This window comes from Ruditapes philippinarum, unplaced genomic scaffold (genome assembly GCF_026571515.1).
Source record: "Ruditapes philippinarum isolate M1 unplaced genomic scaffold, ASM2657151v2 ctg2661_1_1_1_1, whole genome shotgun sequence".
Taxonomy (NCBI): Eukaryota; Metazoa; Mollusca; class Bivalvia; order Venerida; family Veneridae; genus Ruditapes; species Ruditapes philippinarum.
The window spans coordinates 1-16,545 of record NW_026853304.1 but is presented as its reverse complement, the minus strand read 5'-3'; positions in this window follow the sequence as shown (position 1 = coordinate 16,545).

Below are 16,545 nucleotides of genomic sequence, written 5' to 3'. Positions count from 1 at the left end.
GTGAGATACAAAAAACACCAAACAATTGTTTTGTAAAGGACCAATTGAAACATGAAAAGATTTAAAGTTCATTTTTCTTATAGAGACAGTCACGTACGTTTCATTTTTTCCTATTGTGCGATAAATATTTTTTCAAATCATGACATTTGACCACTTTTTTGTTCTGATTTAATTAAAACGGAACATGTTTGATGGAACAGATGCTTTAGATTAAATATATAGCACATAAGACGAATATGCTGCGTGGAAAGCGTTTTTATCTATTCTGTAAATGATATTGAAAATGCGTGTAAACAGAAAAGTTCGCTATGACAGAATACAAGTCTATTTAAGAAAAATAATGCGGGTTAGTACTTGGTATCAATAACTTTTCATCCAGACATGCTATATGCCCCTCCAGTAGACAGAATAAATGCTGAAAGTTTAGAGATCTTTAAGGGGCAAGTAACTCTATTTATTCCAAAATGAGGGTTAGTTTACTTTGACAAAATGCCATCCAAATGTGCTAAGACTAAGACTACTTCCTATGTTATTCGAACACATGTCTAAACCCGCATGTTGTTTTAGCATTTCATATGAATGAGACTTGGGGTGCGTCAATGAGAAGAATAAAAAATTGGAAACTTTTATACGCGAAAGTGGACGCTGGAAGACACGGTGCGCGTCTTCACTGTTTCAGGCTTCGTCCACTATAGAATATGTGCTGCAATATATATACCGACAGAGCTTTATTGTAATATAAACATTGCTTCTATCAATGCAAATTTCTAGCGCGAGCGCTGAACGTTCTTTAAGCAACACGAAAATCTTTCTTGCGCTCAACAATGACCACTGGTCGGCTCTAATTACTTTATTAGTAATACGGCCACTGATACATTTCCGACCGTTTTCATGTTTGTACAATTCTAAGTTTTTTAGGCTGTTGCTAACTTCACAAATTTCGAAGCGAAAGAATAAAAAAAGTTCAATACTTTAAGAAATAAAGATCGCGATATTGAAGTAAGACGTGGAATGGTCTAAGTAAGTGCTACCGGTTCATTTCCGACGGTTTTCATGTTTGTACTATTCTTACTTTCTTTAGGCTGCTAGGCTGCCAATGATCAGGCTCAATCTAACCGAGCCTGCAACATTTTCAATTTTGCCGTGTTGGGCTTTCTTTAGGGATTCTGTATTTATCTATTTTAGTAAGTGCTACCGATTCATATCCGACGGTTTTCATGTTAGTTTTCTTTAGCAGCTAGGCTGCAAGGCTACTAGGCTGTTAACTTCACAAATTTCGAAGCGTCAGAATGAAAATAATAAAGTTAAATTTCTTTAGAAATAAGATCACGATATTAAAATAGCACGTGGAATGGCTTAAGTGTGTGCTACCGATTCATTTCCGACGGTTTTCATGTTTGTACTAATCTTAGTTTTCTTTAGGCTGCTAACTTCACAAATTTTCTAAGCGTTATCTAGAATGAAAAAAGGTTCAATATTTTAAAAAATAAAGATCACGATATTGAAATAAGACGGGGAATGGTCTAACTATGTGCTACCGATTCATTTCCGACGGTTTTCATGTTTGTACTATTCTTACTTTCTTTAGGCTGCTAGGCTGCCAACTTCACGAACATCTTGAGAGCCAGCTATTTTATTATTTTATGATAATTTACTTTGGTCATTTTAAAATTACAAGCTTAATTAAAATTGCATTCTAAAATAATGATTGAAAAATAAAATAAGGATAACTCTATGATAAAATTTGAGGGATATTTTTGCCTTTATAAAATGAAATGAAAAGGATATTTCTAAAATAAAATGTACCCGAATGACGATAGTTCTTTAACTTTTAAGTTAATATTTAAATGATTACAAAATTTATAAAGTCAAACGTAAAACACGTAAAACGGACACCTTAAATAGACGTTAAAATCATCAATATCAATATGCTATAATTTAATTTCAATGTTTACAAAATGTGTATTTTCTTAATAGCTACAATAAATGATTATCATGTCATTGTTATGCAAGCATTGCTAACATTTCTTTTTTGTATTTTCCTGATTCAACATACCCTGACTATTGAAAACATCAGAAGTGAAACTATAGTGATCTACCCGCTATATAGGCCTACTACTCACTTACAAACTTGCTTGCATGATTTCAGTCGGCCATATTCCCTAGCCATGAAAGATAACTCCCTGTTTTCCCTGTCTAAAATTCCACCAAATTATTCCCCTTTCAAATGAACTCAAAGAAGGGACCTTTTAAAAAGACTTTGTATTTATTTATTCGATTTTTTGTTCAGAAACAGACAATTTTTTCTTTACCTTTGTTTAATTTGCTTTCTATCTATATATGGTTCCTTTGGTAAACATATGAGTTTTGATGGTAAACAAATGAATTTTCTGAACCGAAATTAATCTAACACACAGCGTTGCTGTCATCACATGTAAACAATACATTAAATCGGTAAGAATATTGAGATATTTGTTTGACTATCAGTTTCAAATGCAAAATACTAATATGGAAAACAACTTTGTGTAGTTTATGTGTATTGATTTAATGTGTTTGTCTGATATTTTAGTTGTAAAAGCCATGTACACTTAGTGTCGCTTCATAGCAACCGAGTTTAAAACGTGAGCGGTAACTGAACGAGATATGGCAAAGCGCATGCTCGCGCACTGACTTCCGCTCTATCGAAATACTGCATGTACGTATAGCGAAAGTTCGTAAGTGCTACTGAGATATACATCCTGAGAAGTATAAATTGTTACCCGAGGACTAGCAGGCTCTCCCCGGTCCGGGCGCAACACTATCTGCGAAATATCTGGAAAAAGTGATCCCTCGAAAGCATTTAAAACAGCAAAAGGCAAGGTTCACTAAGCACCAAAAATGGCCCCAAATGCTGGAGTTTTGGATATTCTATTGTTTACTCTGCAAATAATTATAGCTGGTATATGAGGTCAGGCCCCCAAATTTCAACGTCAATATTCTTGAAATAGACATTGAAATAATACCAATTAAGAAGGTTGAAATAAATTTATTTACTGAATTTTTTTCTTACTGAATTTTAGAAAAAAACATGCATTTATTGTTGATAAAAAAGTGACTGACAACCACCCAACAAAGAAAATACTAAATTAAGCATTTTCGGGGCCGTCCGGGTTTGGTGGTTATCCGGTCCCCAACCAGTAGCGGGTCCAAATGCAATATCAACTTGGGTCTTCACAAAAGGTTGCTATATACCAAGTTTGATTGCAATACCTCATTCCAAACTCTAGTTATTGTCCGGAAACCATGATGTGGACTCCCGACTGAGCGAGGGACTGACCGACCGACCGACAAGCTGACTCCTATATATACGCCCCCCCCCCCCCTTAAACTTTGTTTGTGGAGGTATAATAAAACTCTTAAGAGAGCTCGAAAATAAAATGTAATGGATAGTTTTTGCCACTAAAAACAAAATGTAAAAGATAGTTCTTAAATTAAATGTAGAAGAATGAGGATTATTCTTTAACTTTTTGGTAAATTAGTAAATGATTACAAAATGTATAAAAATCTGGAAACAAATTGGTCCTTTGGAAGCATTAATGACAACTAAATTACATGAAAATTGCACACTTGGTTTGATTGAATCTGTACATGTGGGATAATTAAAAGTGCAACATCCCTCACGCCCGCCCTAGCACCGGCTTGAGCGGTACTCAATTCTCACCACTTAAAAGTGCTGGACACAATTGATCCCGAAGGGCCAGAAAAATATTACAACACTGAAGTGAAGTACGGTTGAAACCTGTTTGTACTGATTCAGAGAAAAACTCATTCAATATCTTTTCCGATTACTTATGAGGAAACATACAATTCATGCACGTTTTGTAAAGGTTCTTTAAACTGTATGACACAAGTTTACCAAAATTATAACTATTTCAAAGTATAATTACGTGTTGTTAAAAATAATCTTTAATCTTTAAACTATTTATTTCATATTAATAATAATCATAATTGTTTACAAATCTTCTTTCAAACAAGTCGTCTAGTGATCAGAAATGCAAACGATATTCAAAACAACCGTACAGTGACCACTACTTGTTTTTTCAGATTATGCAAGCAACCACACAGTGAGAAAACCTCAACAGTGGCAACTTCATTGACGAAGATGTTGTGCACAGTTCTCTTTAAATATTCCCTCGTAAAATAGAGAGAAATAAGAATCCATAAAGAAAGCCCAACACGGCAAAATTGAAAATGTTGCAAGCTCGGTTTGATTGATCCTGTTCATGGATGGTACTGTCAAGTGCAAACTACCGTCCACGCCCCCTAGCACCGGCTTAAGCAGAATTCAACATGAACTGGTCAAATTTAGAATTTTGAAACATCCGCAGATGTGTTCATATGGCGGTTATCATTAAACCTTCAATGTGACACGTTAGTGCCATTCAATGAAAAGCGGCATATGGTCCCTAAGTAAAAATTTGCGTGTGCGAGAAAACAATGGGCGGAACTAAATAAAATGGAATTTTGAGGTTATGAAGCCTGCATACCACAGATATGACGTCAAAAGACAAATTTAAAAAGCAGGCAACATATCCTAAGGGTGATTCAACAGTATTCAATTGAGGAATACTGGAACCACCTAAAAAGATGCCGAATAGAAATAACTAAAATACCACAAGCACAACAATAATGCCGTGCTGAACGATCTTTAAGGATGGGAAATATAATTTTTCAGCCTCCACACGGCACAAACAACGCTAATGCGGCGATAAAATAGAGAGAAATAAGAATCCATAAAGAAAGCCCAACACGGCAAAATTGAAAATGTTGCAGGCTCGGTTTGATTGAGCCTGTTCATGGACGGCACTGTCAGTTGCAACTACCGTCCACGCCCCCTAGCACCGGCTTAAGCAGAATTCAACATGAACTGGTCAAATTTAGAATTTTGAAACATCCGTAGATGAAATCAAAAGGGTTTGCACGAATATTAGATGTAAAGCTTCGAATTTGTTGCTTGAAGTCGACATTTTTTTAATTTTTTTTTGACAAATCGAAGTTAGAAATCGCTTTGTTTAAAAAGTATAGGTTTTGCCACACAAAAAAAGACATACCGGGGAAATCTGTTTCATGTAAGACCCACCCATAAAAATAAATATTTCTTCAATGATCGGTCTGACCTATATTCAGTCTGCGTTTTGCCGTGTATAACTCGCTCATAGCGGACACTGGAGTGTACAATCTGATGTATTAAGATGTAGTGTCTGAGAGACAGTTCAACATCCCAATTTAGAGATCAGGGTCATGTCTATCTAGAAAGAAAATTTTGTAAATGTTCATTCCCGATTAACAATTTGCCATTCACAAATTAATCTAAAAAAAAACAATTCCGAAAACATTTCCAAAAATAATAGGAATCGCCATGCGGGCAATTGAAAAATATTTTTTCATAAATAAGTATCCTTCCTGAACAATAGAGCTATTGTTCCTTCTTTTAAAGGAAATATTCTATATAGTGTTTATTCCATAGCCGATACGTATATACTGGTTTCGAGCTTCGTACATGAAGATAGTATTTCTTTTCTTTAATATAGGTAACCCGAAAAAAACATGGCGGATGGAGTGCCCCGTAGACGCCCCTTTATGGGGATTTTGTCGTCCATTTTGATATCATGTGGTGTTAAATTCTCTGTTTTGATTGGCCTAGGACAGGCAGTGTACGGGTAGAAATGGTCAAATCTTGTTAATCGTCTTATATCGTCGTCATGGAACGATAAAAACTTCGCGTAAATGTAAAATGGAAAGGTAGTGTTATATGCGTAAGAGCAAGGTCAGCATTGTTATGGTTAAAGTTAAACTTCTGTACCGTAAATCATGATATAAATGTTAAAAGATGGTTGTATCCGGTTTATAAATTTCTAATTAATTGATGCCTTTAAAAACAATTTTGCATAAATATATGGCACATTTAGACTATGAGTCACATGTAAAACCTAGCTGATTATGTAGATCAAAGATCAAATTCATACTCAGACTTCGAACAAAATATTTCCTAAAAGTTCCTAAAAAAGTCCGGTCAACGATTCTGTCATTCATAGGTTAATCTAAAAAATAATTCGTCATAATGTAAGACGACAAGTAGCGAACAATAGTTTCAATGTTTGCAGCCTGAAACCGTTCGCCTCGTCTTTTTTCTAGACTCTAGCACGCCTATTCGTAAAGTCTAGGCAGAACCTAGACTCATCAGTGAACAGTGAACGGACCCCGCAGCATTAGCAAGGTCATTTTGAAGAGAAGTTGTTGTCGAAAACCTTGTACGACGTGTCTGATCGACCAAAAAACGATCCTGGGCTGATGTTGTGACCCTTTGCCTACCTCTAACATGCCTCCTGGCAGGTGTACCATGTAGCCGGTATTCCAAGTTGTGGTGTACACCAAGCGCCGCACCAACCTGGCGGAAGGTGCCCCCCTGTTGCAGCATCCCTACAACCCTCCATTACTCTGCCGCCAAATGTTAGCATTCGCCATATCGAAGTGACAGAATGATGTAAGAAATGTAAGCCACTGAATGACAATAAGCCGGCAATATTGCAGGGATCAGGTGATCTAACAATTCACCTGCTTACTTTATTCTTTACTTGAGTATTTTTATGTGCAAACTCCGTATAACTTAATGATTTAAAAGTTGGTGGGGTATTGTTTACTTTATTTTTAATCTCAGTGATAAAACTTTTACCGTTCAATATAAAGTTCAAAATTGAATGACCTTCTAGCGGTAGACTTTATCCACATTTTTGTATGTCTGTTTATAATTGTTATCTACTGTTAATGTCAATTTCTAAAGATATTGGATAATTTGTCTGATTGTGAGTAACCGACATGTTTACAACTTTTATGTGTACCTGTTACGTTTAATTGTATTACGTCATTGAATTATGCGTTCTACGTCATTGATTTCTCGTGGGCGTTTTTCTTGTTTGTAAACATTGGGTTTTGACAGCTTACAGATGATGTTTTCAGAGTATGTCATATCTTAGGTAATTGCTTTTAGTCTTATATAATATTTTGTATATCCTGTTTAATTGAACTTTGCATACTTAAAAGATAATCTTTGAATATGTTTGTATGTATTTCTGCAGAATCCTGCTGAATTCTGCCACTGTTATTTATGACATCACACTTTCTGCCAAATTCTGCCAATTCTGGCAGAATTCTTCTAGTATAAATAGAGATGTTTTTGAATGTGAAGTTAAGTTGACTCTGGGAATTCAGAGATGAAAGTTAGTTCTGAGAATTCAGAGATGAATAAGTTGATTTTTGTGGTGGAAAATTAGAATAAAATACTGAAAAGTTAGAACTTTGATAAATGAATATTAGAGCATGAAATAGAATAAGATATTTAACAGAGATATTTATTGAGAATAATAGAAATAGTGAAAAGTAGATTTATAGTTTATAAATGAATATTGATAGATGTTAAAGGTATAATTATTTTTTATATATTTGTTCATTCTGTTCTGTGTTCAATAAATATTCTTACATTTTAAAAGTTTAAACAAAGACTTTTCTTATTTGTATCCATTTATTTAAAGATTGTTTATACCCCAAACAGTGTTGCGACTTATACGCTACCAAAGTAAAAGTTTATCATATGAAAGTCGCAACAATATCGCGGTATAACAAAAGACATGTGATTGTACACACCACCAAAAACATTAAAATATTAGAGTGCATACTTTCCATGCTACCAAGACCAAGGGGCAGGACGTGAAGTGGTTGCACACTTGGTTCAAGCGAGCGAATTGGTTGCAAACTTGACAAAATGGCAAACACGGCTTCATTTTTTGAAACGGGTGAACGAATTTCTGACAAGCAAGTAGGTTTCTTTGTTATTTTGAAGTTCATTAGTATGTCTATTCCATAATGCAATATATATGCCACACTCGGCTAAAGGTTTCAGCATCCTAGATTCTGTTTTGACGAAGTTATTGAAGATGTAAACTGATCATGTAGATATTTTGAAATTTGACATGTGACTGTTCAGGTCGGTTTTTCTCCTAATTTATTCGAATTTGTAAGTTTTGAACTGCTTTTAACAATAACAAAATATGTTTCTGTTTCAAAGAAACCCACTTGCCTGGCAAAAATTCGTTCACCCGTTTCAAAAAATCACGCTGTGTTTGCCATTTTGTCAAGTTTGCAACCAATTCGCTCGCTTGAACCAAGTGTGCAACCACTTCACGTCCTGCCCCTTGAAGACGAGTTGTAACGGATTAGTCAACACAGATTCATGTCAGGGGACTATCTCAAAGCATTGCTGAATCAGATATTTTTTTAATTGGAAAGAAATCTGTTTTATACTTGTGATAATATGAAAATTAACTTATGGTGCTTAGTAAAAGTTGAGTAGTATAGATTGAATGACCTGTAATAGTTTGAAGTCATGATAAAATTCGTGCAATTAAAGTGTGCAGTATGACTACCTACACAGTGCGTACAATTCTACATGACATGTTACATATATTATTATTATATTTTTGCCCCCACTTAATTTAGATTTACCCTCCCTGTATGTCGGTCCGGGCTATTTAAGTGAAGTAGGGGGCCAAGAATTTGCAATCGCATGTAGCTCAAAAAGTATTTTCAGGAATATTGATCAGCATGTGTGGTTGTGCACCTGGGTATTTTCATGTGGATATGTTTAGTATTTTAAGAGTTATTGCCCTTGACCTAGTAAAAATTAAAAATTTTCAACTTGTGTCGCACGTTACTTTTAAAGTATTTGACCTAGAGTCATGAAACTTACAGGAATGTTGCTCAGCATGTAAAGTTGTGCACTTTGGCTTTCGCTTGTGGATTTATTCTGTTTTCTCAGAGTTATTGCCCTTAACTTAGTAAATATTTGCAATTGACAACTTGTGTCAAACACTTTACAGGAATGTTGATCAGTATGTAATGAGTAATTGCGCACCTGAGAATTTTCGTTCGGATCTATTTGGTGTTTGTAGAGTTATTGTCTTTGACATAGTAAAAATTTGCAGTTTTCAACTTGTGTCACATGTAGCTAAAAATATTTGACATAGGGTCATGCAATTTTACAGGAATATTGATCAGCATGTGAAGTTGTGCACCTGGGTTTTCGCTTGTGGGCTGTCCCTGACTTAGTGAAAATTTTCAATTTTCAATTTGTGTCGTGCGTAGCTCAAAACGTATTTAACCTTGAGTCATGAAACTTAACAGGAATGTTGGTCAGCATATGTAGTTGAGCACGCTTGTGGATTTATCCAGTATTTGTAGAGTTATTGCCCTTGACTTGGTAAAAACCGTTTTTGCCATCGTACCATCGCGCTTTCACCATCGTACCATTGCGCTTTCACCATCGTACTATTGCGTTTTCACCATCGTACCACCGTGTTTTCACCATCTTACCATCGCGTTTTCACCATCGTACCATCGTGCATTGCGAGTAAGGACGAAATTAAAAATCACGATTGTCCTAACGGAACACCGTAGCTTGTACTAAAAATGTCGTTAGATTCTTAACTGAAAATCAAACCCGTCTATAAAAGTTGGATGGGATTCAAATTTTATATGTACATGCTACTTTAAAAAACAGAAGACATTATGTTAACAGACAATGGCTGAAGTCTTAAAAATTAATTTCAAAGAAAGCACTTCTGCCTTTAAAAATGTTGTTTGCAATACAATCCTCGCATATATTTAACCCGTATAACCTTTAAAAATATATAATAAAGTTACAGATTATTTCAATTTATTTCATGTTTTCCGGTGTTTTACTGTAATATAAAAGATGATTATATACACGGGGGTGGAACCCCATATGAATCTCAAAAATGAGCATCGGTATAAATGATATGTGAATTTCCGCTGCACCAGATGTGAAGTATAACATCAGATGTGACTTTAAAAATAGGCCGATCGCAGGGTAAGTTTTCATCTTTTCAAACATTTATATAAAATTCAATCCTTTTTTTAAGAAAATCGAAATGTGATTCTACCCTCCTGACTCTCCTCTATATTACCCCTTGTTGTTTTGGATTTCTATGCAGTCTTCATCGAGATATTCTTTCCGTCGTGGGTTCTGGTGTGTCCAAAACATGCAATATGAATGAAGAAAATGTCACTAAACGGACTCAAAAAACATAGATTTAACGAAATCTCACTACAGGTCGATGCTAAATATTCAAACAAACCCTGTTTTATATATTTATTGAGATTTGGCTACATACAAGGGAATCGCTGCTCAAAATTGCATTTGAGCTCCAGATGTGCTGAAGAGATTCATATGTGCATAGCAACAATCTATAATTTCTTCTATTGTGTAACGTTCTGTAATAAATACTATTATCCGAAATAGACACATTTTCACGAGACGAGCTTGAAAAACATAGTATCCATATAGAAAGAGATATAAGACATTCTGCATACGAAAGGTTTTTTAAATACGTAGATATGGTGGGAAGGTCTTGCTTTGTTGACTTATTGACGTTGTGTGTACTGCAAACTTTCCCTTTTTATGCCACCATGCATAAATTAATTAATTAATTAATTATTCACTCGACTGCACTGTCTGCTTAATAGGAGAGTAATGTGAAGCGTGTTTGAATTTATGATGCTGTATGAAAGTTAGTGATAAAAAGATCAAAGAAGATTTGCATATTTATTTTCCACATTAAGAAACGTCCCTGCAGAATATTTACATGGTTCACTTAATGCAATTATGGTTCAATGCCTATCTGAATTTCATGCCTGCTCTGTAATTCTTTGAATGGTTTTAAAGAAACTTTAACATATCTTAACCGTATTGAGCGGACATGCGTAGCTCATAATGCACATAGATTGTTAACTGAAAATGTTCATGTACGCAAAAAGATCACTAAACTTATTCTCCGCTTTATAACTGTCATTTCAGTGGGAACTGTAAATTATAAACACTTTCGTATTTCGTTTCTTTTGTTATTTTTCAGGAAAATGGGTCGTTCTCTAGGCACAAAAAAGAAAGGTTTAAAACTTTCAAGAATAAAACGTCACGTGTATCGTGAAAAGAGGAAGTCATCAGCGCTTACATATCCTTTTTTCACCTTTTAAATTGTCCCCATGTGTCAAAAGATTCCGCGTATCGCAGACTCCAAAGTCCAAGAATTCACCAGAAAGTGCACGTATTACTTTTTCCAAAAAACGCTTAATATTCAATTCACAACTATTAAGTCCCATGAAATGTTCTCCACATAAAAACATTGGCAAAGATAAATAAAGTTAGTTGCAATGAACAGATAGACATTATGGATGACATGGGTTACATAAAAAGTAACCGAGGTTTCGGGTGGGAAATTTAATTTATGGAGGGAAGCCAGTCATAAATTGAAATTTTATGTTTATTTAAATTCTCATTTCTGTTTATCATGCGATAAAACAGTTACAATATATCGAACTATTATGTAGAAATATCATGACCTGGGCAGCATCTCGGGTTTTCCTTACAGACAATGTTCTCGGCCCATATCCTGTAAAGAAAAACCTTCGATGTCGCATCAGGCCATGATATTTACACATAACAGTCTGTCGCTACAACTATAACTTGTGGAATATTAAAGTTATAGATATTTTTATGAATGTAAACATTATTTAAGAAACATATTATATGACACGATAGGTACTCATTTAAGTACTATCCGCTCTGCGTCAACATTTTCATGTACTCGAGCCCTTTAGTATTTCTAATGCTAGTATAAGCTAGATAGCTCTGTCACTGTGGTAATCAAACACACTAATGTTACAATTGAACTTTCAGCCAAATATGCAAAACCTATATTGTTTCTATACATTGGCTATTCAATGATTATATGGAAGAGGTCCGTAGTTTTGAAGATGGTTTTCTACATCACTTATGAATCTCTTCAGCACATCTAGAGCTCAAATGCAATTTTGAGCAGCGATTCCCTTGTATGTAGCCAAATCTCAATAAATATTAAACCAGGATTTGTTTGAATGTTTAGCATCGACCTGTAGTGAGATTTCGTAAAATCTATGTTTTTTAAGTCCGTTTAGTGACATTTTCTTCATTCATATTGCACACCAGAACCCACGACGGAAAGAATATCTCGATGAAAACTGCATAGAAATCCAAAACAACAAAGGGTAATATAGAGGAGAGGCAGGAGGGTAGAATCACATTTCGATTTTCTTAAAAAAAAGGATTGAATTTTATATAAATGTTTAAAAAGATAAAAACTTACCCTGCGATCGGCCTATTTTTACAGTCACATCTGATGTTATGCTTCACATCTGGTGCAGCGGAAATTCACATATCATTTCTACCGATGCTCATTTTTGAGATTCATATGGGGTTCCACCCCCGTGATATAGAGGATATTTGTTTGTGTGTAAGATGAAATTTTATTTCATCGAGTGGGCTTAAAAAACAGTATTCTCATGAGTGGCGTAGCCACGAGTAAGAATACCGTTTTTAAAGTTCACGAGATGAAATAAATTTACATCTTACACAACAAACACATTTCTTTTTATTTTATCAATGGTAGGATACTACGTCATCGCGCACCTGCTAAATGCTCCCACTTGGACCATTTTTTCGTCGACTCGAAGGTAAAATACAATTTTATTATAAGAAAACGTAAGAGTATTAAATCAAAGCACTGCAAGCACTGAGGTATACATTGCTTGACAATACGGTCTCTGTTTGTGTTATCAAGACCATGCGATTTTAATATACTGCCCTCAAAAGAAGTCATCTTCTGGTTACAGTCAATTCCGAACACAAATCTAGGCTTATTTCTTCTCAAGTTATTAATAGGACAAGAAAGAGGTGTTGTTCCTACAGACTAGTGCTTTGTTTTTCCAGGCAAGACTATATGGTTTGCGAAACTGAAGAGCAATACAGAAAAACAGTTTGCAAAGACCTGTTTACTATCTGCAGTATACAATACTGAAATAGTAAAATAGAGTCTTCAAAGTTTTTATCAATTACTATAAAAAATGACCAACATGCAGGTTTGTAGTCTATAAAAATGTGGAATTGAACCATTCAGCAAGACTTAAAGTTAGGTGAACATTTTCGTTTACATGCAAAACACATTCACTGGAAAAAATGCACGCCATAGTGCAATAATTGATTCAAAATAAAAGTATTTGTACTTGACAAAATTTAGGCATCAAAGCCCTAAGCTCTAGCCTTGTACATTCTTAATTTTTTTACTACAAGTATATACAGCCATTCTCCTATAATTGAAGCACTTTTTAATAATTCCCGTCTCCACTTTTAAAATCGTAGTAAAATTTACAGACGAGCTTAATCCTTTGTGACAAACATTTAAATAAGTACACTGGGATGTTCTCAGCAGCTTTACTTAAATTTTGTAGCGTGGATGCTCCTCGTTTTTCATTTGTGTTAAACTGAAAAGCTATAGTAACTGCAAAAAAGCGCTGTCGCTTGACCAATTAAAGTTTAAGATTGGTGAAAAAAACAATCCATTTCTATGTTTTCCAACAAATTTTTGCCTAGAATCAATACAATATTGATAATAGATTAAGAATTACATAAGAAGTTCGAGACAGAGACCCTTATTTTCAATGATTTTCTTTAAATGCTGCCGTCGCCGAAATGCAACTATGGTACCGTAACGATTTTAAACTGGAATGTAACGATCTTGAGATGCGTTATATTCTTTTAAATTTGTACTCAAAACAATATCAAAAGACTATATTTGGAATAAAATTGATAAATTAGACTCCTGCGATGATACATTTCAACACAAACCGTTTTATTGTAAATAATTCAAATGTCGCGTTTAAAATGCTATGCCTCCGTAACGGGCGTATACTTTTAAATATACATTATACCAATCAAATAAAAATTTCAAAATATTGTTTTGTATTTCTTTAAATGAAAAACACCAAAATGAGATGTCGTTTGCACAAAAATATGATAACTCTGACTTGTAGAAGTCTAATTTCACTATGTTTCCATAACGACTATTTTCCGTAACAAAACGATCATCCGAATTTCGGTACAGTACACGGTTCAATTGACGGTGTGTCTTTCTTGCCTATCACCGCTCCCAATGATATGTCACTTAGAGGTATGCATGCAACATCTTAATTGACTTTCATGATACAATTAAGCAACTGGATGTAATTGGCAATCACTGTACTTTTTTTGGCAACCACTGTTTTTGATTTGATAACGATGTTTTCACAATTATGTTACTTACACGAGAATTTTACTGATAAAAATCGATTGCAAGCTTTATTTTCAGCAAACCACAGAGTCAAAATTAGCAAGTTGGTGCTTTTTATATTTTTTTTACCTGTTTGAAACATTTGTTACGGAACATAGTTAATTATTTTGAGATCATAATCTGATGTCATATATGTACTTTATTCATAGGTATTTAACAATTTGAAATGTCTGATTGGTTTCAAACATGGAACACACATTTTCATGAAAAAGAAGTGCACAGTTTATCAAATAGTCAAAGGCAATTTGCTACGGAAGCATAGTCTTCTATCATCTTTTTTCAGCACCATAATACATATATTCAGTTTGTTTATAAAAACTGTACCAGTGTGTTTTTTTCATTTTAAAGATATATGAAAATGGTGTCCAATATTAACTGGAAGTCTTACATGATTTGTATTGTGTTGAAAGGTTGCAGTTTTCCGTTACGGAACATATCAAATTTGTTACGGAACATAGCATTCATAAATGCTATGTTTGAATATGATTTTTTTATGTTTTTTACTATTTATAAAATACCAAAATTGTATCATTATGTCACTTACATTATCTAAAAGTTTTAAAATAACAATTATCATGAAAAAAGTAATATTAATAATGATATTTATGTAATAATGATAAAAATGATGATTATTATGTAATTGTTATATTTATAATAATCATGATAAAAATAAATATTTTAATGATATTCATGTATCAAGGTTAATATATTTATAATAAGCTATAATTTTCTATTTTAGAATGGTGCTTTTAAAAACAGAAATACAAGAGACAAAGCAGAGAGGGGAAAACAACAAATCATTTAAAAGAGAAAGAAAGCAGAAAAATGTATGTTCCCATTCAAAAAAGAAAAAGCACTGGTGAAGAAAATGTAGAGGATTTTTTAACTACATGAAACATTATAACATTACAACAAATTTGTTAAATTAGGCAGAAATGAAGCAAATAAAAGTGAAAAAAGAGAATTCTTGTTTATTTTCAGTGACAAACATAATATTCTATTTTCCATAACATATGTTCCGTAACAGATATCTTTTCCTGCACTTCTCACTAAATTAAACTGTTGATGTTATTTTTAATTGATACAGTGTTTTATGATTGATGTTGTTTGTGAAGATACCACATTTAAATTGTTTAAGTAATTTTAAAGAGTGAAACTATTGAGTTATAAATCCTATGTTTTATCATTTTTCATCTATGTTCCGTAAAAGATTATAAGGTCTGTTTGATGATCGTTTGTGCAGCGTAGTTTTTTTGGTAACGTTACACCGATTAAAAGTTATGCTTGATTTGTTTTCTGCTTCTATTTTAGATATAATTCGATAACTTTTATGGCAGTATTTGTTTGTGCATGATATCGAAACAATGTCAATCTTAAGTTACGAAAATATTTGCTTATACAAGCTTTACAAATACGAAGTGTACAAATTTCAGAATAAGATATGGCATAAAATATTTTTGCTAAAGGTAACCATTGGTCTTCAACTTTTCAATGCATATTCTTTTGGATTGTTTAATTTAAAATGTTAGTAAAACAATACATCCAAAGTATTTCCTATGGTATATATATGTTCCGTAACAGTGTAATTCAGTAACTAACTTCAAAAGCTTTCAGTATACAAACGGAGCGAATGGTGTGTGTAAAACTTCCACACAATCTGTCCAAGATATTGAACATTGAAAGCAAATCATAGAAAACGTTGTTTATGAAAGTCAGATTTTTCATTTTTTGCGAACCAAAAGTGCTTCAATTATGGGAGAATGGCTGATAACGAAAATTAATGACTCCCTCCCCCAACCCTCGCACAAAGCAAATTTTATTCCAGGGCTAAAATTAAAACAATCTTGGTAGAGGTCTACTACACAATGATTCATGCCAAATATCTTACCTCTTGTCTTTGTCAATTCAGAGGAGAATATTTTTTAAGTTTTTTTCTATACATGTTTATACATTTAAGGAAAACCTATGACACCCTGGTGCTATTTCACTAGGGGCAACATTTGAAAAAAATTGGTAAAGGACGTACTGATGATATTATTTACCAAGTCTCTAAGCCTTAAGATAAGAAGATTTTTTAAAAAGTTTTTGCTATATACATATAAGGAAGACCCCAGGGGTGTGGCTAATTTTGACCCTTGGGCTGTAACGTGAATAATTTTGGTAGAGGTTCACTACCAAATGTTTCATGACAAATATCTAACCTTTGTCAATTCAGAGGAGAAGATTTTTAAGTTTTAACTAAATACATATCAGGAAAATCGATGAACCCTAGCGCAGGGCTAATTTGACCCCC